Source organism: Chroicocephalus ridibundus, chromosome 7, assembly GCF_963924245.1.
Source record: "Chroicocephalus ridibundus chromosome 7, bChrRid1.1, whole genome shotgun sequence".
NCBI classification, from domain to species: Eukaryota; Metazoa; Chordata; class Aves; order Charadriiformes; family Laridae; genus Chroicocephalus; species Chroicocephalus ridibundus.
The window spans coordinates 21,533,451-21,558,908 of NC_086290.1; the positions used below are offsets into that span (position 1 = coordinate 21,533,451).

General features: G+C 39.5%; 1 protein-coding gene across 4 annotated transcripts in view; it reads left to right on the forward strand.

Annotated features, from left to right (window-relative positions):
• The first annotated feature begins 7,064 nt into the window (after positions 1-7,064).
• B3GALT1 (beta-1,3-galactosyltransferase 1) overlaps positions 7,065-25,458 on the forward strand; it is a 216,805-nt gene continuing 198,411 nt past the window's right edge. For all 4 annotated transcript variants that reach the window (XR_010071923.1, XR_010071922.1, XM_063340875.1 and 1 more), the window contains exon 1: positions 7,065-7,253. The gene's annotated coding sequence lies outside the window, so the exon portion shown is untranslated. The remainder of the gene's footprint in view (positions 7,254-25,458) is intronic.

Genomic DNA, 25,458 nt, shown 5'->3' on the forward strand with positions numbered 1-25,458 from the left:
ATGGGAAAAAATAATACCATTCCAGTAATAGTTTTGCATACTTGCCATTTAAAAAATGCTCTTTTCAATTGCTTATAATTTTGTTATCTATTTGGGTTGAAGCTTTCTGCACATAGGAAATGACAGACAGACTGATTTCTTTTTAAAGCTTTACCAAAAAAGACTTCCTCCATTTCCAGGAAATGTATCTGGTAAGAGTACAGAATTTTGCCCATGCTAAAAAATACCTTTCATCAGAATAAACTCACATCAATCTAGCGCCTCAATTTTTATATGGTTCAATTTTGACTATATTTTCAATATAGTTTTCAATTTCAACATCTCACATTATTTTTTTTATGTTATAGAACATGTCCTGGTGATATATAGTAATGAGAATGTTTTTATTAGGACTTCTTTCTGAATTGCTGCAGCAGCTAGAAGATACATAGCAGATTGTAATCAGTAAGGTCTGAGGTCATATTTATAATAATTTGATAAGTCAAAATATTAAATAATTGTGCAAGTAGCAGGATTCATCCCTTTTATGTTCTGAATAAGGTAAGAGTCCTAAGAAAAACACTATGCTATCACAAAATTAAAGACTATATCAGACAGCTTTTGAGTTCAGCCCTTCTAACTTTCAAACTTAATGTTCTTTTAATGTGCTATATGAATATCATATGTCTGTATGTATATAAATAGGTAGATACTCATGTATACGTAAGTGGAACCACAAGCAATCAACGAATTACTGTAACACCAGCTGTGTATATATAGAACAAGGAAGCTCAGTACCACTAAATTGCTTCATAATGTGGTGGCTTCACCTTTCCCTCCCTCATTCTTTCTACCCATACACTCCATTTTTTCTTTTATTGTTCCTCTACTTGCATTATAAACTCTTTGGGACTGAGATTATAGACAACTTTTTCTTCCAGACGAAAAGCAAAAGCACACAGCCAATTATTCCTAATGCAGTTCTGTCCTTACTTTGAATAAATTTTGGCAGCAATGTCCTCAGACCCTTCCCAGGCAGACATCCTTATCTACATGGATGCCACTACAGAAACAGAAACGTGTGAGCAATTTTTCTTGGAATGTTCTTCAATGTAAATAAGGGTGACAGAAGCAGGCCGCTGTGTCAATCATAAAATAGTACCAGTGATGACAATTCCAGCCTTTGCAGTGCTAGTACCAGGGACCAGGGGACATGAATCCTGAATTCTGGTAGATGTTTCCTTTGAGAAAATGGAATTTAATGTCAAGTCACATCCCTGTACTGGTCACAGCCCCTTGCAGGAAAGCAAATCAGATGACATCTTTATCAGATGACACAGAACCAAGCTCTCTGGTTTATGAATAGTAATTGCCAAATCATCCTGCAACAGCCTTAAAAAGAAAATTGCATGCAAAATTATAAAATAAGTGAAAACATTAATCATAATTAAACAGAACCACATTGATTTTTGCCAGCTGGATTCAGCCACTGACTGTGATGTGAAGGCTCTTCTCTCCTGGTTAACCCAGCTGAGAGCTGGATTAATTCTTTTATAATTAATTTCTCTAGGTAATTGTGCAAATATTTGTCAAAACAGATAATCCGCCACAAAATTAAATATGGGGTGGGGGACAATAAAATCTCTAATATATTAAATACAAAGATAAAAATACCTAAATTGACTGGACCGATGGAGAATTAAAAAAAAAAAAACAATGTTCTTTCTGTGTCCTGGTCACTCATACAAAGCAAATTGCTTGGATCTGAAAAAATGTTCCACCACCCATCCCTTCCTCAACACATAAGGCCTATCTTACATCACTGTTCAAGGCAGTTGCAAAGAAATATGTACTTATGGAGTCTTTAAATACTTTTATGTATATTCATTATGTTCATAGCGACATTGCTATGAAGGACACTATGCAAATGGAAGCTGTGCTTGCAACTGACCACTTCAGATAAACATCTTAGAGAACTCTCCCCAGCACAGAAAGGAAGTTGCCTTGCTTTGTTTGTGGGGAGATTAGCCCTCTCCAGCTAACCTAATACATGGTAGATAAAATAATGAAAATAAATACTTCTTCATGCAGTGTGAAATCAGATCACATTGCACTTCCAGAAGAGATCATGTGAACAAACTCTTTGGGGCAAAAACCTTGTTTCCTTACTTGTCTATATAGCACCTAGCACATAACTGATTTGCATCTCACAACATAAATCTACATCATATTAACAAATGGGTTACCAAATGAGTCTGAGTAACACTGGCAAATTGTAATGCATTTAAAAATAAATAATCAAATATTCCTCCCACAGATATGTAAAGGCAGTGCTGCTGCGTGTAGATACACATCAGTTAAGTATTCAAACCCTACCAAAGGGAGGAGTGAAATAACGTTTCTCTTTAAAAGGTTATTTTACAGTTTGATGTAAAAGATCTGCTGATACACTATGCCTCACAGAAGGGCTCAATTAATACATAGTTTGCCTTCTAATACCAACTGCCAATGCACAGCTGGCACAGCTGACCCCAACTGACCGAAGGGATATTCCATGCTGTATAACATCATGCTCAGCAATAACAGCTGGGGAAAAGAAGGGGTGGAAGGGACATTTGTGGTTACAAAGTCTGTCTTCTGAAGCAATCACTGCATGTGCTGAGGTCCTGCGTCCCAGGAAGTGGCTGGACATCACAGGCTGATGGGACGTAGTGAATCCCTTCCCTCTTTTACTTTGCTTACATGTGTGGGCTTTGCTTTTCTTATTAAATTGCCTTATCTCAACCCTCAAGCTTGTCATCTTATTTTCTCCCCCTGTCCTTTTGGGAGGGTGTTGTGGTTCGGGGGGTAGGAAGAGTGGTGGAGAGTGGGTGGGCATCTGGCAGCCAGGCAAGGCCAACCCACCACAGCAGGGAATATCCATGGTATTTTATAATTCGGAGGTTTTGTCAGCCTATCACCATCCTGGAAATTGTTTTATGTTTTCTGGTACTCCTGTCATCAAATCCATACTGCAGTTATTCCTCTTTGAAAGTTGGTCTGGGACAGACCCACCTATTTAGTGCCTATACAGTTACTTGCTAGTAATCAAAAATCTGACTCACAGCAGGTAATGATGCAATTTATGTATGTCAAAAGTAGAGCTTTCATCTGAAAAAAAAGGGGGGCAGGGCATTAAGAGACAAAGACGTCAGATGAACCAGTGGAGAAAAGACTAGATGAAGCATGGAAAATCTGAAGATTTGATGTTTAGCATAATCAGTCTCCAGCTGGATGCACAGTTAATATCAAAACATAATACTGAGACTCCACTTACTGCTACCTACATTAGCAAAGTATCAACTCCCTGTGAGATAATTCTCTCCAAAACCAATAAATTTCATATGTATAAAAAGATTGCAGAGACTGGAAAGTAAAATGCCTGCGTGGTTATAAACAGAACAGTCATAAACAGAACAGGTGGAAACAACTGGAAGCCCAAACCATTTTCTGTAACTGGGGAGCCACCTGGGGGCATAAAGACTTTCTGGATGGAGATGGAGTAATTTTTCAAAGCATACATATTGCTAGTAAAAAGCAGAACCTCCCCTAAAACCTGAGGTTAAAGACCAAAGGATATACAGCAACTGTCGTTTTTGGTTTTTTTTTCTGAAGTTGAATTTCAGCATAGTTCCTACTGTCTGCCAAGGTCCCAAATACCAGTACTTAGACCACTGTTCGCACCTTGTTGGCAGTCTTAACAGCTAAAACAATGATTTAATAGGTGTGATTCCTGAGCACTTCTGCCACCTCTAGAAGCTTGCTGATCCAGAATGGACTCCTGCTGACAGAGCTGTATGGGGATCATATTTCTCAGAGTGTTTCTGCCGTGAATAAGAGTAGTTCAGCTCCTGCACGTCCTATTAGTACTGTTCAAGAGTGCAGTATTCTTTTTCAGAAAGAACTGTCAGACTCTTCTGCCTTATGGGACTGAAGGCTAAATCACAGTTTTGTGGGCTAAACCAATCTATGAAATTTTACTGGGATACAAAAAAATCGAGTTTATCGAGGTACTATGAGCTCTGGTAAATTTTAGAAAATGTTATGTGTGCTGTAAAGCACTTGAAGGAACAGGCCCATATTTCAGGTGTGCTGCTTTCTCTTTTTCACGTTTTCCGCTTTTATTTATTTGGTGTTTCTATGCCTGTAACAAGAAGTCTCCCTCTGAGAAGTTTTGTCTCATAAACAGGATATTTAGCTGTTATGTGGTACATTGTCTTTCTATTTGGAAAAAATTCTGTTTAGAGATCTTCAACACTTCTAAAAAATTGTGTTAAGATATTTTGTAGCTATTTTGTAGGGTTTTTTTTTTTTTGGTATCTACACTGCAGGCTTACCCTGGCAAGTAATGATTTAGTTACCTTCTGCACTAAGCCGTGGATATGCTTGCAACAAAGCTGATGTTGAACCTTAAAGACTACTCTTTTAACATGAAAATACTGTTTAGACAAGATATCTGAATTTACGTTTACATTTTTAGATAAAGTTTAAACTATTAAAAATAATGAAATTTATTTTCTAGTTACTATGAAAGAACTTCACCTACAATAATTATTTTTTATAACAAAAATATTTTTTCCTCTTTCTTTGCGGGAGTTATAAAATTGTAACTGTGCAATGCTTCAGTTAGTTCTGCAACATTTGTAAAAATGTGAGCAGTAAATAAAGTATGTCTGTTAGGCTTTTTTTTCCCCAAGATATAGCTGACATCAGATGTTAAAAAAAAGCCACCACCTCCTGACTTAACAAAAAGTAAAAAATACCATACTTTTTGATAAATATAAAATACTAGTATAAACACTGTACATTCTGAAGGCTTGAAGTAGGTCCTGAACTAATAAAACCAATTTGCCAGAAGAAAGACATCTCTGACTGAGCTCTTGCACTGTTTAAACCCATAAGCATTTAAACCATTTCTTGTTATTTCCTTCCAAACAAAAGCGGGTGTATTCAGTGTTCACACTGGACCCAGTAAACTCGAATGACTACTGCCACCAAAAAAAAAAAAAAAATAAAAGGTAAACAGTTGAAGACTGGGAGGAAAAGAAATCTACCACTGTAGCGGATTAGTCTCACCAGAATAAAATTTGCATTAAAAGGTTGCTATGAAAGGAAAGGGCATGACTTTCAGGTTGTTTAACAGTAGTAGCAGTTCTGAACTCAGCACAGATGAGGGTACCCACATCTGGTACAACTGAACAAGGAATTCTGCCAATATCCAATATTAGTAATAAGAATAAATTCCTTCATTAAGACCTAACAAATATTTGCGTATGACGAGATTAATTCAAGAGATTATTTAATTTTAGAAACATTTCTAAAAAGGCATAAAATATGGTGGTAAACCATTAGGAATTAATAAACCTCCACACCCTTTTGAATCAGCAGATAAAGTACAAAACTGAGTAAAGGGCTTCTCTTGACAAGTAAATGCCAAAACAGCGCATAAAGACTAACAACATTGACAAGAACCCAGCAGTGAAACATCTTTCTGAAATGTCTTCAAGTATTACTCACCTGGCTTTTTAGAGAAAGAGACTAGAAAAGAGGGAAGAGACATTTATTGTTAGTGTAACTGAGATCTTAGGTACATAACAACTATTAGTTACAGAAAAAGAGTGATAATAATGCAGTTACAGTTGTTGTTGTACCCCTCTCCTGCTGTTACATCCACCCTTCCACTGCTCCTCTGGATCCCCTGATCGTAGTTTCGCTCCTGTTAGGAGTGTGAGGTAGGGACAACAACGACGCGTGACCATTTGGAGTCCTTGGTCAGGATTAGTATGATCTTCATGTTTATAATTTCTTACTCCTCCTCTAGAATCTGCTTGGGGTCATTTTTATCTTTGCTAACATGCTTTTTACCTTTGTCTTTCTTCACTGGTCTGCAGCTCCATTTCTACACCTGAATATACTATGTATTTTAGATACTATTTCTTTAACCCCCAAACCAGTTTTTGGTAGCTCCAGGCCTGCATTCCTTTAACTGACCGTGGGTAAGCCGTAAGGTCTGCAATACCAAGCCTGTGCCACTTCCCTTATCACACTAAGCCAATACTCCTCTATGGTGCATCTTAGGTCTTCAGTTCTCCAGGGCCTCTGCTACCCTACCAGGCCCTGATACCTGCGGAGATACCTCTACGCTGCATCACCGTGGTTTGGGTGCCCAAGACCTCATTCCACATAGCGTAACAAAAATGCAAAACTGTGGTCATACCCCATGAACAGAAGTTAGCCGGAGACGCCTGGTCCACAGGCGAAATTGCTGCTACAGCTGAACCAAGTGAGTCACAGGCGCAGACAGGCCGGGCATAGCGAGGGGGATAAGCCCCAGTTCGGAGGCCCTGCAGAGCGGGCACACACCTCACCGCCCCCTGCCAGCCACGGCGAGAGGTCACTGGAGGCTCACGGCCGCGGCGGGGCGGCGCGGGGCGGCACACAGCACAGCACCGCACCGCACCGCGCCACGCCCGCAGCGCGGCCGCCGTTAGGGACGCGGTCCCCCGCCGCCCGCGGAGGCGCCAAGGTCGGCGGCCGCCGTCCGCTGCGGGAACATTGCCGGCGGACACGGTTTCAGCCCAGCGGGATTCCGCCGGAAAAAATGTTCCTCCTCTCCCCGTTTTTTTTTAATTTTTTTTTTTTTTTTTTTTAACAAAGCGCCACGCTGTTAAGTTTGATGTTCCTGGGCACGCAGGGGAAGGGCGACGCGCGCTTCCCACCTGAGAGGTCGGCCCTCAGCCCCGCTCCCGTTTTCCCGAGCAGCTGGGGAAGGGCGAGACCGGCCCCGCCGCACGCGTTACCGCCACCGGGGCTGGAGCGAGGCCCAGCTCCCGCCCCGCTGGAGCCCGGCCCGGCCCGCCTCGGCACAGCGCTCCGCACGGGCGCGCCCCGCCGCCTCACAGCCCCGGCGACCCCCGCTGCCCGCCGCGGCTCCCCCCTCCCGGAAACAGCGCTGCCGGAGAGGCGAGCTCCCATTGGTCCCTTTCTGTCACACCTTCCCGCCTCTTCGGTGCTGCGCGGGCGGCGATTGGCTACTGGGGGTTGTCAGTCGGAGAGGGCGAGCCCCGCCGGTGCCCGGGCTGCGCTCTGGTGAGGCGGGCGCAGCTGCCGGGCGCCGCGGCGGCTGGTGCGGCTGCGGGCGGAGCAGTGATGCCGGCTGCGGGGCGGCGTACGGCAGCGGCAGCCCGGCGGGGAGCGGCGTGCGCCCAGGCGGGCGACGGCGGCGAGTGCGGCCGGTAAGGTCCGGCCGCGGGGAAGGCGGATGCCCGCCTCTGTGCGCCTCCGTTACGCCTCGTGCTGAAGGGGCTGGCGGCAGCGGTACCGGCACGGGTGGAGCGGCGGGCGGGCGGGCGGGATGCCTGCGGCGGGCGGCGGTGGGCCGCGACGGGCAGGGGTCGTGGGCGGGCGGGTGCGGTCCCCCACCGCCCCTTGCCGTGCCCTTCAGCGCGGCGGTCCCGGCCGTATCCCGTCCCGGTCCCCGGGCGGGACCGGCGGCACGGCGGGAACTTCGATGCTGCCGCCCGGTGGTGCCCGCGGTTGCCGCGGCGGGGGGCGACACTAGCCCGCCAGTCGGGTCTGACGGAGGGGCTGCGGTGCTGCCCACTCGGGTCCTCCGTCGCCTCGGGAGGGCTAGGGGGAGCGGCCGGAGCGCGGGGGGGACACGCCGAACGGTGCCGCCGGTGTCCCCGGCGCTGCCGGTGAGGGGCTGCCGGGGAGGTGGGGGCTGGTCGCTGGGAAAGGCGGATCGCGCCGCGTCCCCGGCACCCATCCGGGGTTTGAACTCCCCTTTGAGGAAGGATTTTACTCGAACGTGGTCCCGGACGCCGGCCTGGGCGATTGACATGCGGGGGGAACTACGGCAGGTGGTGGGCTTGTTGTGGCCGCGGACTGTATCTTAAAGTTATTAAACCAGTTTAAAGAAAAGTTATTTTAAAGTACGGTGATGGTTGATATGTGACCAGTGGCTGTTGAGAGGGAGGAATCCCAAAGATGAAATCCCGTTTATCCGTGTGCGCACTTTTTCATTGTTCTTCAACCTGCTGTACTTCAGTGATAGAAGATGGTATTGGAAGGCTTTGAAGTATTGCCAAATCTTGTTAATATAGAAAAAATAGCCTTTAGATGTTCTTTATAGACGTTAGTGGAAACATTCAGAATCTTGATTATATAACATTTTAAGGAATCGTTAGGATGCTGCTGGACTTGTGAGATGATGGACCTGATCATGGAAATAAAGAGGAGTTTTGACATTGATTCAGCAGGAGGCAAGATAGCATCCACAATGAACATCCACAATGAAGAGAAAATAGTTTCTGTTATCTCTTGATTATTTTGCATGTGATAGGTTGGGCATTTTAAACATAAAGAAACATTGTCTGCAGAAAACATAAAGAGCATTTAATTTGATTCATTTTTTCATTCTTCGGTAGCTGTAAGCTTCCTTCCCCACTTTCTAGGAGTGCATTGATTTGGTTCTCTCTTGATACAGAGCATTCTGATGTATTAATTAATTTATAAGGATGCATTCAGTCACGTGATGCATAATATGCTTTCAGAATTTTTGAAAATCATGTGATAGATGGCAAGGATGAATAACCACCATAAGCCCCGTTGTTACAAATACATGTACTCTCTGCTTTGGAGAGCTGAAGCCCTCCAGTTTTACAGCTGAGGGGGAGGCGCTAGTAAGCGTGAAAGATCTGAGGTGTGGAATTTATAACTGATACAGGTTAATATTGTTCCCTCCCTGCATCCACTAAATATTGTTTTTGACGAAACATAAATTGCTAATGAAATTTCAGTTTCTTGTACATTACCAATTCTAGATAGATCCAGCAAAATGTCATATTGGCAAACCAGTTTTTCAGAAACCTCATTTAGTTAACTTGAAATCAATGTCTTCAGACCATTTCAGGTTAATTTAGAGAGCACTCCTGATCCAAATACGTTTCACATAGCCATGATGCAATGTCTGAGGTGCACTCAGTTGTGCTAGTCTGCCTCATATGTCATCTGTGTTTTTTTTACAAGCCCCAAATTTTTGTGGTGGTTTTTTGTCAGAGACCAGTAGAATTTGTGCAAAGATTACAGGCTGAAAACACCAAGCTTTTTTTTTTTTCCCCTCTTGTAAGTAACACCAAATTTTAGTTTAAAATTCTAGTTTATGAATGGTAAACTGTAGAACCTTCAGCACATGAGTAGTCATTATTCGTGACACTCGTTTCACCATGATTGTTCTCAGGAGGACGTGCATGCAGGAGAATGTATGCCACTGTGTTTGTTACATAGCCTGTCTTTGTCTTAACTACTTTTTTCCCTCAGTTCTTAGGAAACCTTTTCTAAAAGATCAAAATATTTCAATTATATATCTTCAGAAGGGTGCTCGATTCAGCGTTGATTTCTCTTCTTTGTCTGTTAATAAGTTACCAACTTTTTTGGAGCAGGGATTGTCCCACCACTAAAGTGAATATGAATGTATTAACTGTCTACTTTTAAAAAAATATTCATCAGCTACAGACTTACTAATATTCCTAATTATTATCATTATATAATGCTCATACCTAGTTAAAACTAGAGAAGAATGCAGAAGTTTCGGAGATTGTTAGTTTGCTTTTCATAGTTTTCTTCTATATAAAAGAAGATCAGCCCTCCCAAGTAAAAGGACGCTCACTAAAGTGACAAAAAAAGATCTTGGGTTTTCCTAAGCTGCTTTTGTAGTAAAAATTTTTACAGGAAAGTATTGCTATATGCAATGTAATAAGAAATCTGGAACTGAAGCAGTCAAGACTGTCACATTCTCCAGCCTGCTGCCTATTTAGTTGCTTAGGTAAAGGTAGATATTAAAATAATATTGATGTAATTTGCCATAAGTAGTAGTAAAATTATTTCTTTTGATACAGCTAGGGAAAACAAGTGCTATGCTTTTTTAGAAAAAATCACATATGGACATTTAGTTGAACTACTGAAGAGTTGCAGAAGATCATGGAAAAGATGAACAAATGATGTATCTTCTTCTAGTTGTATTAGATCATGCAAACGGTACACTGATCTTTTTGGAAAAGCTAACACCATTTTTGAACTGCAGTTAAAATGCTGACTTGTAGCTGTTAGTACTGTCTCCAGTAAATACAGCGACTGTAAATGCTGATGTATGGAAGCTCTGCAGAATTCCAGATAAACAGAAGTATAAAACGCCTCCACATCCAAGTGTTCCCTTTTTCACTTACATGCGTCAGATGTTTCCAAATGGTGATAGTATCTGCTGCTGCCTAACACTGCCATAGGCATAAGTGAATGACCAAGATTGCTCTTCTTCAGGTCCTGTGGTGTCTCCTGCGAATGCTTTCCCAGGAGGTTAACAAAAGATACTCATAAACAGGACATGGGAATTCAGCTCCTGATGCTGAGGGCACAGGTCTCAACAGAATAACCAAGGGAGGTGAAGGTGGGCGAGTTCTTCTTTGACTGATAGGCAGGCAGGCATAAATTCTGGCAGAGCTGTGCAGGCTGCCCATGTGTTGGTGGCTGAGATCAGCTTTCTAGAGTTCACCCAGGAAAAAGAAAGGACGTCCAAGTCTCTCTGAGCCTTGGGCCTGCTTGTGGGTAGTATTAATACAGGGATGAATCAAGGTGTGTTAACAAATTACAGATCTCATTTACACGCACACCCCTCTTCTTGTATCACTACCTAAAATGTAAAATTGCTAGGTATTGTGCAGGTGTAGTGGGGGGCGGACACTCTTTTTTAACCCTCCTGCATTCTGATTTTTGTAGCTCTCAATTTAACCTCCCAAACTATTGTGAGTAATCTAAATATCTGCAATAGTTGCTCATCAAAACTGTACTTTATTATTCCCTTAAGAATGAAAATGCATAATTTAATGCATATATAAATGTTTAATTTAATGTATAACATATCACTGGATATATTTATGAAATACGTAAGTATACATTCTTCCCTTCTGAATAACAAGAAGTTACCAAATACTGGAGAGGGAGCTAATGGTAAAGAGTGAAGTGAGTGAAGAATATGCTGTACAACTGAAACCATGTGATAATTCTGTTGAGCTATATTTATTCATTTCTATGGAAGGTTGCCAGCATACCTTCTCCCTTTGCAGAAGGGTGTTCTGTATTATCAGTAGCCTCAAAATATTTCAGTTACAATATGCCTATTTCATGTATAAATACTTTCTGTAGAAGAGAAGAGGGCAGAAAATACCTTACAGATACTGGCTTTTGCACTCAGCTTCTTAAGACTGACATCTGAGTACCAGTAAGCTTTAACTCTTACTATTTTTTGAGACTTGCTGTAGTAAAAATTAGAATGACTTACACGCCTAACCTTGCCTCCCTTTGAGCTGTTCTGCAGCTCTGCTGTTTGAGGGGCTGATGTTTGTTTCTTTTGTCCCACAGCAGGTGGCTACATTTTCATTGAAATAGCGGATCCTGCTGTGGAACAACATCTGTGGCTTTGTGGGAGTCACACTGGCTGGAGTAATTCAAATATTCCCTCCTGGGTCTGACCCTTACTTTTTTTTAAAGATCTAGTACTAATTTATTGCGTAATATAGGATATTATATGTTAGAATTGATACTGAAGATCTGCTGTCATTCAAATCTGACGTGTATCTTTCACAGCAGATAAGAAGCTGGGGTGTAACCTTTTTTTTGTGTTTTTTTTCAGAGCTTAACAGAAGACTTTAGGGAAAATTGAAGTTAAGAATAACAGAAAAGCTCTGTTGGGTCAAACCAGGGGGCCTTCATATTCAGGGTTTGGTCTCCAGCAGTGACATTAAGGGATGCTATTTAGGGGCTGTTCACAAACCTAGCCACTTTATGTATCTGTTCCCTTGTACATTCCCTGCGTACTTAGTTTTCATATTAGGGATGGTAGGTATCTATCTGCTCAGTGCTTTAAGAACCTGTTTGTGGACCTGCCAACCAAGAACTTGTCTTTTTCAAACTTGCTGATGCTCACTACCTTCACAACCTCCTGCGGTGGTAAGTTCCAGAAGCTTACTACTACCTTTGTAAAGAAGCATTCTAATGTTTTGTAAACTAATGTCTTACTAGCTTTGTTAAACGTCCCTTAGTTCTATTACTGGAGGCTTTAGCAGGCAGAAGTTTTATGTTAGTTTATTTATCACCTTCATGGTTTAATTTGATCATATTTTGCTTCAGCCTTCTCTCCAACTGAAGAACCTCTTTAGTCTCCTTTTCTAAGGCAGGCACTCCATCCTTTTAGTGTTTTGTTTGCCCTTCTCTGACTACAGTCTGTCCTTGAGATGCAGAGTCCAGAACTTCACACACTACTCGACATGTGGGTGGACCAAGGTTGTAGAAATGTTTTGCTAGGTTTTTTGGTTGCTGTTGAACATAAAAATGTTAATTCCAGGGATCTGTCAATAATGTAATTTGTCAGCATGATGTGTATGTGCTTTAGATCTTTTTTCATTAGATGTATTAGCTTAGTATCTACACTAAAGTTCATTCGTCATCTTTTTGTCCAGTCTGAGTTTTGCGAGGTACTTCTGGAGTTCTTTGCCATCAGCATGGCATTAGTTCTGTGCTCGAAGGCAACTTCCTGTCTTTGTCCCAATTTTGCCAACAATATTGTTCCTTATGAGTATTTTTGCATGTACATCTGAGAGGGATAAAAGTGTTGGGGCAAATCAGTCAAGGTGTTTGTAGATCTTAAACATGGCTTGTATGTAACACGGACTTTGCTTTTTTCTTGTTGTTTTTATTTAGTGGGTTTTTTTTAAACCTCAGCAAGCGTGATCTCAGAAGAATGACAGGTTAAGGCTGTATCCAGAAACCCAAACCAGATAAGAAAGAAAGAACACTCTGAAAGATGGCATTCATAGCATTTAATCCAACGGCACTGAATGGGGAAATGAGAATGGTGGTATATGGTATTTGATCCACATTGATTGCTATTAAAATTATGTTTAATTAAAACCAGAGAAGCTTTTAAAAATATTGGAGTATGAAGTGATGTTTACTCAAATAGGTTTAATGCTTTCCTAGTGTCTCTATGGATGCACTACACAACAGTCTTAACTCCAGTACCATCTAATTAATCACCTTCCATTTGTGAACTACATGTCATAGTAACATTAAAATAATAAGCAAAGCTTTTCCCCTCCTCCCTCACAGTTTTATTAGAGGTTAGATTGGAAGACCACCATATAGAAAGGACCTCTTCGTGTTCCTTGTTCAAAACCAGGCTAGTCATTTGATATTCAGAGCACGTCACTTAGAAGAGCTGCTGCACTGCAAACAGCATTGAGAGTGAGGTTTAAAGAAACATTAGAAATGTATTATTAGTGTGCTGCATTAATACTTGGTGTTTATTAGTAATAAATGTGGTTTCACAGCAGTTTAAGTGACTCCAACTGATGATCCTGTCTTCCCTTCCCCCAGTCACAATGACTCCATCCTTACAAACGCCTTGCAGAACCACTTCAGCATATTAGTCTGGCAGAAGACAACTTTTCCCCACTGTCCACTGGTTTAAAAAACCAAACCAAAACAGAAACCCACTTTCTGCCAGCTTGAATCTGCTTCATAGAAGACTTTACAAAGGCTGATGCAAGGGAGGATGTATGAAGGTAAATGCAAGAGGGGAGCAGGATGGTTGACAGGCAGCAGTTAAATTACCTTATGTGCTTGTCAAACCACAGCCTGAAGCACTGTTCTGTTTCTTGATTTATTGTTGTTAAAGTACTTGGCAGAAGTACAGGACTATTTTAGTAGTCAACCTATTTAAATATTTAGCTTAAAGAGTTATATTTTAGATGCTTTGCAGGAAGGTCCCAGCTGTTCTACTATTCATTGATGAGGTCATCTGCTGTGTAAATCTGGCTGTCTAAAAGACTGTTATACCAACTGTAGTTATTTGCAGCAATAGTATTTTTCTTTCATTTTGTTTTCCACCATAACACAGTTCACCAAAACAGCTTTTTCAAATTAGTATGTATTCAAGTATGTAACAAATATAATATTTCTATTATTCAAATTTAGTAATGGGTGGTTTAAAGTCAGATTTCACGTTAATGGATGCTGTTTGCCAGAATTTGTAGCGACCAAGACTACGTCGTTTGCCACAGAAAAAGGTTTTGGCGCATCCCTTTTGCATGGTGTGCTTGAAAATCACCTAGTGCTACTTCATGACAAACATGTCCTTGTGTACAGTAGCTGCAAAGTCATGGTCAGCTTTCTGTTGGCTGATGCAGCTCGAGATTAGTTTAGTGTGGAGTAGTGAGTTCATGATAGCCTGCAAGGATGTCATGGATGGACATGAACGCTGTTGGTGTATGGTCTGCACAATTTCCCCCTCTGTCCAGTGCTTACAGGCCACAGTAGTGCTAATTGATGAATCTGTGCTGAATGCATTTAGCAGCACACTGGTAGAGCACTGCCACTTACACTGCTTATCTGCCTTAAACAGACTGTTGTAAGTGGAACTTGTCTTCCATTGTTTAATTATGACAGTATCTTCTTGTGTTAAGATGTATGCAATCATTCATTGAACATTTTTATAAGATACTTCAGAATCATCAGCCAAATTTTAATGTTTTCTTCCCTAGAAAAAATACTTTTGTGTAGATAGAACGGTACATGTAAAGGAAGCCACACTGCTGTGGGCATCCACAAAATATTCTAAAACAGTTAATTTCTTCAATGTACATTTTCTAAGAAGGCACTTTAAATCTCAAGAAATCATTTGGTCTGTTAGGCAGCTAATGAGAGTGGCACTAATATATTCATGGCATTGTACTGTAATTTTTTTTTATAAAAGTTTATTTAAAGCGTTCAAAATTTGCAAGAAATGTAGAAAAATAATACATTTTGCTTGGATTTCAGACTTTGGAGGAAGCCCGCTGGTTTTTCTTTTTGCCAAGCTTTTGAGTGTGCTGTCTATTTGTTAAAAGGCTTCAGAAAATGCATCTTATCTCAAATGTAATCATAAAGTAAATTCTGTTATATGTAATTCACTACTGTATTTGCTTACAATAAGCTAGGAAGTAACATAGCACTGCTAAAGGTTGGCTGAAAGATTCAAATGTATGAGCATAGCTGATCATACTACAAGTTTTCATCCCATGAATTAAGCTTCAAATGAAAGTTTCTCACCAAGTTATTGGTAACTAGGTCAGTTTGAGTCTGATGTCTCAAGTCTGCATATACTTGCTTGGGATTCACCTCTGTCCTCTCAGTTTGTTAAAGAGCACATTACTACTTCTGCTCTGTAATACCTGCTACACAAATACTTTGCTATGTCGCAGCTCAGGTGAAGAAATGTTTTGCAATCTCCAAAGAGGCTGACCTACTTGCTGGAAATTTTCGCGTGCAGATTTCAGGTTACTGTACAAAGTCAAACATTGCCATTGATGAACTGGGGGTGGAAACAGACTGTAGAAATCAGAAGTAGAATTTGAGCATCTGGGCTGCTACTCACGTTGCAAGTTGGATCATATTAAACATTTTACATGGAAAATATACTGTTACTGGGATAAGATTGTTTTATTCGTATATTTTGTGTACTTTATGAAATTAGAACTCAATGGGAGTAGAATTCAACACATTATGTCCTAGTTACAAGTAAGGAGGAGATATTGAAATACTGTATTATGATATCTTACTCTAAATATTTCTCTGGAGAAAATACAAAATCTTGTTAGATGTGGGTATGAACAAGAGAGGTGTGCTTACAGAGATCAAATAAAACCTATTTAAACTAAGATCTAACTTCTAGAAGTTCTATACTGTTTATTCAGTAATATCCTCATTTAAAAGGGAAATGAAATACTATTGTTTGTTACTCACGCAAATTCTAAGCATAAACAGCCAACTCTGTTAAAAATTTCCAAACTAAGATGTTTGCTGTGAAATGTTTTTCATTTGCAGAGAAGAAACAGTTATTATTCCTCTTTCAGGTTTGGTATTGATATCACTGAAGTCTTGTGCAAAGTGAATTTGGTATTGCACCTCACGTTGTAAAATTGCTCTTTATCATCTGACACAATTAGACAGTGCTGTAATCTCAGGAATGGTCACGACAAAAGTAGGTGGCAAAAGAATTTGCTAGTAAAAGCAAAAAGCTCACCTGCAGGTTTTTGGAGAGGGAAGTCATGCCATAGCATCAGCTGTCCACTTTCAGATATTTTGTCATTTCAATTTTCTGAAACAAAATTAATTAATTCTTTTCAGAAAGTAAAACATAAAATGTCAGACTGCAAAATGGCTCAAAAAAAATTGCACAGAAAGTAACTGAGTCATAAGTAATAGGTTTTCCTCTGAAGATGTTACACTTTTATTAGATAGCAGACTATGCATCAAGTCATGTGTGAATGAATGTGGATGATGCAGCAGAAGCTGTGGATTATATGACAAGGAGAACTTCACAGTAGGCTTCTGCTAGGTTTTCTTTGCCCGGCAAGGACTTCTTGGAACAAAGACACCCTACCTGGGAGATAGAATACTTCCCCGAGCCTCTTGCTGCATTTCATCACTGGCTTTTGACTGAGGCACCTGACTGTTATTGGCTGGGTTATTGCAGATCATTCTGGCTGGCTGTCATGGGATCACAGGTCCGCTTAGAGGTAGGCACCAAGGCATCGGAGTTTGAGCCTGGGCCAGACCATACCCATTTTATATAATTTTTAACTATATATTACTATAATAACCACAAAGTCTGGGGAAGCCATGTATTGGTTAATGTGTCACAGCTGAGGTCACCTGGAAATCATCTCCTTCATAATTTGAAAACTCTAAGAAAGGAAAATTTCTTTATAACCCAGTAAAAGTAAGCAACATAAAGTACTAATGGAACTTGTCTTTTGTAAAGTATGTCGCTTATTTTCTGTGTGGTCACTCAGCCAAGTTACTGCATGTTTTCATTTCTCTATTAGGTGCTTGTTTGAGGTGATTGCCCTGTAGTGAGACTTCTGACATGAGCAAACAGGTCAATTACGCCTGAGCAAGTCCTGTGCACTTTGTACAGCTGTCAGTGAAATGAAGACTCAGACCTCTTGTAATTCTGTATAAGACCTTTTGGGCTCAGGTGGTTATGACTTTGACTGCATGTTGCCTGATATTTTGGAACTATCTTAGAGCTTATACTATCCAGAATTATTGTTACTGCGGTTCTTCTAGCAAAATACCAATAAGGGTTCTGCGTGGTTTTTCCAACTTTTGTAGATCTACCCAACCTTTTTGAAAACGTGTTTTGCCCATCTTTCAAACTCTATCAGTTTTTCTGTTATTGGGTCGATATGACCTATAAGCAAGCTTACACTTATACAACATGCACTTGTTTGAAAGTAATTTTTAATCACAGTTTTAACAACATGGCTTCAAGCACCTATATTAAAAATATTATGTTTTTACTCTTTAAAAGATGTTTTCTAATTCTCTCTAAGACATAGCACGTGTGTGCAGATAGCAAGAAGCATCTACTATCCTGTATGTTGAAACATCCTCTGAATAAAAAAATATAGTGATTAATACTGGAAATCAGTTTTAGTATTAGTTACATTACAAATGCTTTTAATAGTACTTGTACTGGTTTCTTTACAGTCTTTGAAAATGAGTTATCTGTGGAACAAGTTAAGAAGTTTCTACACAGCGCAGCAGAGACATGCTGTCAGTTTTGGCTCCCGTATTCCCCGTTGCTCTGAACACCAGAGGAGATTTGCTTAGGCCAGAGACAACCAAGGGCAGCAGCCCTGGCTGGATGTGGTGGATCAGTTGCCAGGTCGCGTTCTGGCCACTGCTTGCTGTAACTAATTGGTCCCAGCCACTAGAGAGCAGCCGGGAGAGCCAGATGACATCTGCTGTCTCTGAAAGTGCTCTCAGACAAAGGAATGTGCATGTGTACCTGGTGGCACTTGTAATTGCTTGGATGAGTGAAGCTCAAGGGTAGGACAGTTTGGTCCCCCAGGTGGCATGAGCCAAACCTGTGTTGGTGCTGAGGACAATACAGGATAAAGTAGCTGTTAACTGGATTTGGGACAGCTTGTTGCTGTTGCGGAGTACAAACTTCATGCACCTGGGGATCTGGCCTGGCATTTTCACAGGGATGATAAAAATGCTGATCAGGACTTTAGTTTCATCTTTTCTCAATTCAAAAGCCTTCTAAATACGCAGTATCTACATATTTATTAATGCATGCCTAAATTGTTAATCCATTATGTTGTCTTGTGTACTACCTGTGAACTTTGTAATTGCTTCAGTTTTGTACGTTATTCTTATGTGCCAGGATTTCATAACTCACTGGATAATGTTTTTTCCTGATTTACAGAGAAGGGCATAGTATTACTAAAGGTATCTCTGCTTTGTTATCTGATGGACTATTTCCATGAAGAAAAATAATTGTTTTGACTTTTGTATACTTTCAGTGCTGAAAAATAAAATCATGTTAAGCTTTTGAAGGAGATGACCACATCTTTCATATGTAAAACAATACAGATTGTTGTAGCCTTAGTTTCTTTTACTATATAGTAACTAGATAAGAATATAGTTAATATTAGATGGAGAAGAATATATTTATAGTATCAGGTTATTTCATGGCACATGAAAATGTATGTGGTTGCTCTTCTCTGTCTAGAAGGACAAAGATTTATAGTCTTTGAACAGTTCTGATAGGTGATATTGTGAAAGATAATTAGAAGAACCATGGAGGTGACACGTGGGGTTTAGAAAATCTGTAATGAACCCCACAGTGGTTGAATTGAGGACTTACAAACGGAAAAACACTTTTTTTTTTACTAGTAGAACTTCATTAGGCTAGATATTTTTCAATGAGATGCGGTGACATGCTTAAAGACAAATAGATTTTCTAACTGTATAAGTAATATAACAATATATTGTAATGAAAATTCAGGAGGTGTTCCTTATGAAGCATAGCATTAAAATTTCATATATAACCGATATGGAAGTGATTAAATTTGTTTACAAGGAAAAGTTGGTACCACAGTAGTAAGGAATACTACAAGCTAATACTGCCTCTATCTGAAGATTTATTATTTTGTGGTAATGAAATATTGCAATAACCTTGTGCACCTCTAGAGAAGAACCTCAACTACAGCTCTCTGGAGTTATTCTTCAAACCATATTATTATTCTGCATAAATAATTTTTATGCAAAGAACAGTTACAATAAACAGAACCATACGAATGACATGATCATATTCAATGTTAACAAATGCATAAAAGGCAGGCTAATATACAAGTATGTAGATGGAGAAAAACAAATAGTAAAACTAGTTTATTGCCAAGTGGGTTTCACATTCAAGTCTTTACCCAAAGCCCACTGGACTAACTAAAAGCGATCTCTAAGACTTCAGTTAATTTCAGTCAATCTTGAGTCCTTTCCTACCTTCCATGAGAGCGAAAAGCCAGGACTTCCCTGAATTTCAGTAAATCTGTTTTTGGGATTTAGATAGTTAATACACCTTAGTGCATTTACCAGCTTTCTCTTGAACACAGTGTTGCGAAGATTTATAGTTTCTTTTTCCCCCATCCTGTGGGTTCGTCAGGATACTACCTGTAGTGCTTCATAATGTTTGTTTTATCAGGGCTTAGGAGGACTTTGCTTTCGTAGTATTTGTTTACTGCCAGGAATACCTTGCTCGATTTTTGTGCTATATTTGTTCTGGAAATAATGAGAGAGAAAGCAGTGAAAACTGTGTGAGCATGGGCTAGAAATTTAAGTTGGCAGCATAGTTCATATTAAAGTTGACATGCATTTTAAGGTTTTAAAGGAGTTTCGAATTCTCAGAGGAAAGGGAACTTTGTTATTTAGCTTATTCAGTCAGGGTTTTTTCTTAAATGTTCTTTCTTTTCCAGGCTGCTCTTCTTTCTTTTATTTAACAAAAAGTAAACAAATTTGCATTTTAAAAAAAAAAAAAAGAAAATTGAATAAAAAGATGGTATGCTCTGTTTTACAAGGATCGTTTGAAGGACAAGCATTCCTAGGAAGCTTGTATATTATTTTTGGTTTTCTTAGTGTAAACTATGAAAAACTATTTTTCAGTTTTTCCTCTTGGGATCCAACTGTGATTTTCATACATATGAAGACATGCCATATGCATATGGTGCTTTGTTCCTTTCAAACATACAACTCTCATCGTTTGGGGAGTAAGTATAACCCAGTTATTTCTTGTTATGAGGAAATACTGAACTCTACAAAAACGTGTTACCTAGAAATTTGTGTGCCTGTTATTAGCTTAAAAGGGAAACAGCTTTCCTTCTCTTCTTGCTGTATTATACCTGGTGTATTGGTATGAAAATTATTCTTTTGATTAGGTCAAATCTTTTCAGTATGTCATTAAGATACATACAGAAGACCTGACCTTGCAGACCTGAAGTACATAAAGCTCACAGAAAAGTCAATAGGATGTTTGTTCATGAAATGAGAATCTCGATGAGCTAAAGACTGTACTACTTCTAATAAAACTTTGCATCAAGCTTAAATTCATAATACCATACCAGCTACGCCACACTGAACTCCTAAGGAAATGCAGTTTGAACTCCAATGTTTACCCAATATAAAAGTGATAAATGGCACTAATGGCACATGGCTCTAATGGAAATGCCATTTTTTGGTGCTGGGTAGTTACCCAGTGACACTGAAGATAATTACTTTGGTGCAGGAATTTGGCATGTTATTTAGCAGTGTTCTAGCTAGGATGCATTTCAATGGCATTTTATTAAATATGCCAGTTACTGTATAGCATTTTACTTCTGATGGCAGCAACACATGAATTCTCAGAAAATGCATGTCTGCTTCACAAAGTCAGATGGTCTCCAGGATCCTGTTTTAGGGTCATGTCGTCAAACTTGGCATAAACCTGTATCTGAATTTCATTTACACTTTTTTTTTCCAGGTCAGTTTCACTAGAGGGTATCAAGGAAGATGCTTAAAGTGTAGCCACATGAAACACATGCTATGCTTTTTATCAGAGAGGTATCAGTCAACAGAGGTGGTGTTTATTGTCTTTTCCTATTCTACAGAAAGACCAGATTTCATTCCCTCTGGAGCTCTGTAACAGTTGCAGATAGATAGAATTTCCTAAAGGGAAAGGATAAGCCTGCCCCACTTCTGCTGTTTGCTTTTGAATTGCTGTTGCCTATGGCCAGCTAACAGGTGCTGTTTTCTCTTCTGTCCTGCAATTACCATCTCTCTGACCATCCACATGGCCGCATGCCAGTGGAAGATGATGTAGATCCTAAATTCTTAAGCCTTTATGGGGCTTTTCTTTTGAATTGATAAAACTGCGTGCATACACTTATTTTTAGATCATTTGCAACTGAAGCACATATGTTTCTCAGCATGATAAAAAGGGTATACGAGGACTGGTTAGGCATGATCAGCAATTTTGGAAGCATGAGATGCTTTTTAGAAAATAACGTTGCAGAAGAGGTGTTTTTGAAAGAGTGCAGTAGGGGTTTTTCAGTTGAATTTGGTAGCGGTGACAAGTGTTGACATCTGTAAAACATGAGTTCATCTCTTTATCCACAAGACAAACACAGCACAAGCAGCACCAACTTAAACTAATCTCCTCTGTGCCAGTATTTTTTATTTGTCTTTTATAATTTAGTATCAATGCCCAGTGAGCGAATTTATACACATGCTTTATTTTTTGCTTAGTTACTGCCTTCAGGTTTTTCAGGGTTGATTTTTAAATTGCCAACAAGTGTGACGGTAGCAGTGCTTTTATTTTTGATGTGGACAAAATATGCAGTAAACTACTCTAAATGAACACAACTGCATTGAAAGTCTGCTCTCTCTGTGTGCAGAACAAAGATACCCAAACGACTCCTGTACTAGAAGCAATATCATCACAATAGCATGAAGCTTCTTATATGTTAATAGACTCAGCTGAGAAAATACAACTGTATGAGAGTAGTATAATGCCTAAATTGACTTGTCTACCTCTTCACTGAACCCAGAGTCAGTCATGTGACTTTAAAGGATCTTGCAATTTTTATGTTGAAGTAGAAAACAACAGTTCTGGCAGCAGGACTGCCTGTAAAATCTTAGTTAAGATTTCTTCAGTGCCCATTGCTTTCTTGTGTATCAGTATTATATAAAGACAGCAAGAGAGAAAATGCGTTAATGAATGTTATTTGGAATAAAAGTTTCTCTAATGTTCCATAAAGCATTTGCTGCTCAGAAAAAAGAATTAGAGAGAATGGAGTCATAGAAGACAACAGTTTTGGAACATTCTCTATCCTTTTGGAAAAGTTAGAAATTCACCTTACACATCACTAAAAGAGGATATTGTGATTTGGTAGAGTTTGTGGGGTTTTGTTGGGTTTTGTTTGTTTGTTTGTGTAGATGTGTTTTCTTTACTGTCCAGATTAAGTTATTTGTTGTAATGTTCACTAATGTCATTTCAGCCACGCAAAAAAATCAGTGGTGTATTCATTCGCTTTTCTGTTGTTGTGAACCCTGTATCCTGTTTCAAAAAAAACACCACCTCTTGGCAGTTCATGGTATGCAGCACTTTACAGGTATCCACCGTCTTTTAGCCAGTGATTTCATTTTCCATTCTACAAGCATCTTTTAAATAAAAGTTGGAAGCCAATGCAGTTATATCCAGGTGTAAAATGGTTCTGTAAAAGTTAGTCCTTGAACATCTAGAATTCAGCAGATTCTGTATGTACCACTGTAGCATGAACTTAGTATAATTCTGTTTGGCAGCAATAGAACTTCCTTTTCAAGCTCAAGAGGTTGTATAAAACTATAGTGTATATCTTGTATATTTTACATATACATATATATCTTAAAATATTACTGTTAGTACACTGATAAAAAAGCTAAACTTCAGACGTGACTCAAGACAGACGCCAAACTCTAATCACTGCAGATGCTAACCTGCGGTGGTGTAGTTATCACTAGTGGATTATCAGTAAGAGAACCCATACAGTTTTACCATATAGCCATGAAGGCCAGAGAAGAGGGTGACTTTACAAAACTGCTGCAGAGAGCCTGTCTCATCGTCACAGGTCCTTGGGTTTTGAGATGCTGAGGGATTCAATCATTAGGAAATATGCTTTGGATAATGTAAGATCAGCATTGTGTTATACTCTGGCTATCCTTGTCTACAGTGTCTACCACATGAAGTACAACAGTCTAATAAAGATAATCCAATCATGGAACCTAATCTAATCAACCATAGAGCTAGACCCATAGTACAAAGATGCCTAAAGTTAGCTTGGCATTTTATGTTGTGAAACCAAATGAATGGTGCAGATTCAAACAAACTGGTACCAGGAGGTATCAAAGATACATTGTCTGCTCCAGTCTTCCCCTTTTCAGCAATTCCCTCATCATTTTTTTGGTAATGGTTTTGATTCACCAATACACAGCAGTACAATAACAATACCAAACTAGCCGTCGCCTAAATGTATTAACCCAACCAGCCTGGATAACATCCCACTTGAAGGCTTGACTTTACTTCTATGGGGAAGTTACTGCCTGCGGTCACACCCTTTCCCCTGGCAGAAGGGGGAAATTCCTAAATTTTGATGCTGTTTGGTGGAAGGTTCTGTTCATGTATGTTAATTAGCTGTTATTATTAGTTATTTCCTTTAAAAATATTTTATTGTGTGTTAAACGAATACCAATCTCACAACAGCCACATCTTCTTATTCACTAGGTGTGATGTAAGCATGAGGCTAGTGTTTTTAAACAGGGAGTTGTAATTTCTGGCTTTCCCCAGATATTAACTAAGTTCCTTTAAATAGATTTGGGGTAACATAGGAAGCAGTAGTCTACTTAAAAGCTTGTAGTCCTTTGAAAATATGTGCAATCCGATTCAGTATGTTGATGAAGTCCAACCAAAAGACTCTTTCTGGTGTTCCACAAAATAAATCCAGCGTCTCCACTCTTGCCAGCATGCTAGGATTTTCGTTTCCCATATAAAATGGATTTCTAGCTCATGACATGATTTAAAATTCTTGTATAAATGGTTAGGTATTATTGGGAAGATATTTCTTGGTTTGGAAAAATAATTTTTTTTTCCTTGGTGCTAAAATTATTGAGGTGGGAGGTTTGCAAGAGGGAAGAACCCAAACTAGGCAAAGGGCTAAAAATGCATCTTAAGGACCATTAGTCAGAGTAACTTGAGCTGACAGTAGCCAAGATTGTTTTATGTATGAAGTTCATAAAATAGCAAGTTGATATCTTTAGCTGAGAAAAATACCTAAAGGGGTACGTTTTTTTGCTGCAGTTGCTAGGGAGCAGCTTATACTGTATCTGTGGGATATAATGGGAGTCATGTGTGAAATGCGCTACGCTGGTAATTTATCTCAAAGTGGTTAGAGCAGAATATTACATTCACAGAGCACATCTCATTGTACAAAATAAGAAGATGAGATGGATGCTGTTAGTAATGTTAGGTGACAGAACCACTGTGGTATACAAGGTACAGTACACGTGTCGGTAGGCTGTCAAGAGCGTGTCATTCCTACATGATTCATAGGTGTGCTATGATTAGGTGAGCAGAAAATTAATACATTGGCTAGATGAGAGGAATGAACAGATCAGATGAGAAGAAGGAAAACCTGTATTTTGATGTATTTGACAGATGGGGGAATGATCGAGGTCCTGAGAATCCCAGGTCATGCATACTTTTTAAGACGAGCTCGTTGACAGGGAGTCTGTGCTGCCAGTAGTACGTTGTTTAACAAAATGAGGATGGGTAAATTGTAGGGGGATCTGACCGACCCTGCTCCAAAGTGAAGTTGCCACTGCATTTGCAGAAACAGTTGCTAGGCTATGAAATGTCAACATCTTTAATAGAAACCTTTATAATTACCTGGTTATAGAACTTCATTATTTTCTTTAAGAATCTGTCAGATTGGAATTATTTTTGTTGAAAACACAGCCGTAACAGTTTGGTATTATTGAAACTGTAAATGTAATACATCAATTATACAACCTTAACACCGATTTCTTACTTTAGTAGCATTAAGCATTTCTAAAAAATGATCCAAATATTGCTAAAGGTTTCCATTTTAATATCTTATTTACAGTGTCACAAATATTTTTGCCTTATTGAATCAATACAGTGATACTATCTTGAAGCTTAAATTAATTGCTTCTCTCCTTTGAGCATTGGTGCAAGGTTTTCTCACATACTGTACACAGAGATCAAGTGTGTTTTCCTCAGCAATTACTGCATTTGTTCAAAGTGAATTAGAAAATCAAAAAATGTTAGGTACTCTCTTTAATTAGATGATTAAAGAACCCAGCAAGCAGTGTGATGTTCAGATGAAAACGAAAGGTATTTCTTAGCATTTTTAGGCCATGCTAGAATTCAGATAAGACACTAGTTGTGCTGTACAGTTAAACTGTCACAAAAGGGTTTGCAGTCTCTTGAAATGTTGTATGGCATATGGTTATAGTTCTCAACCAATTTTC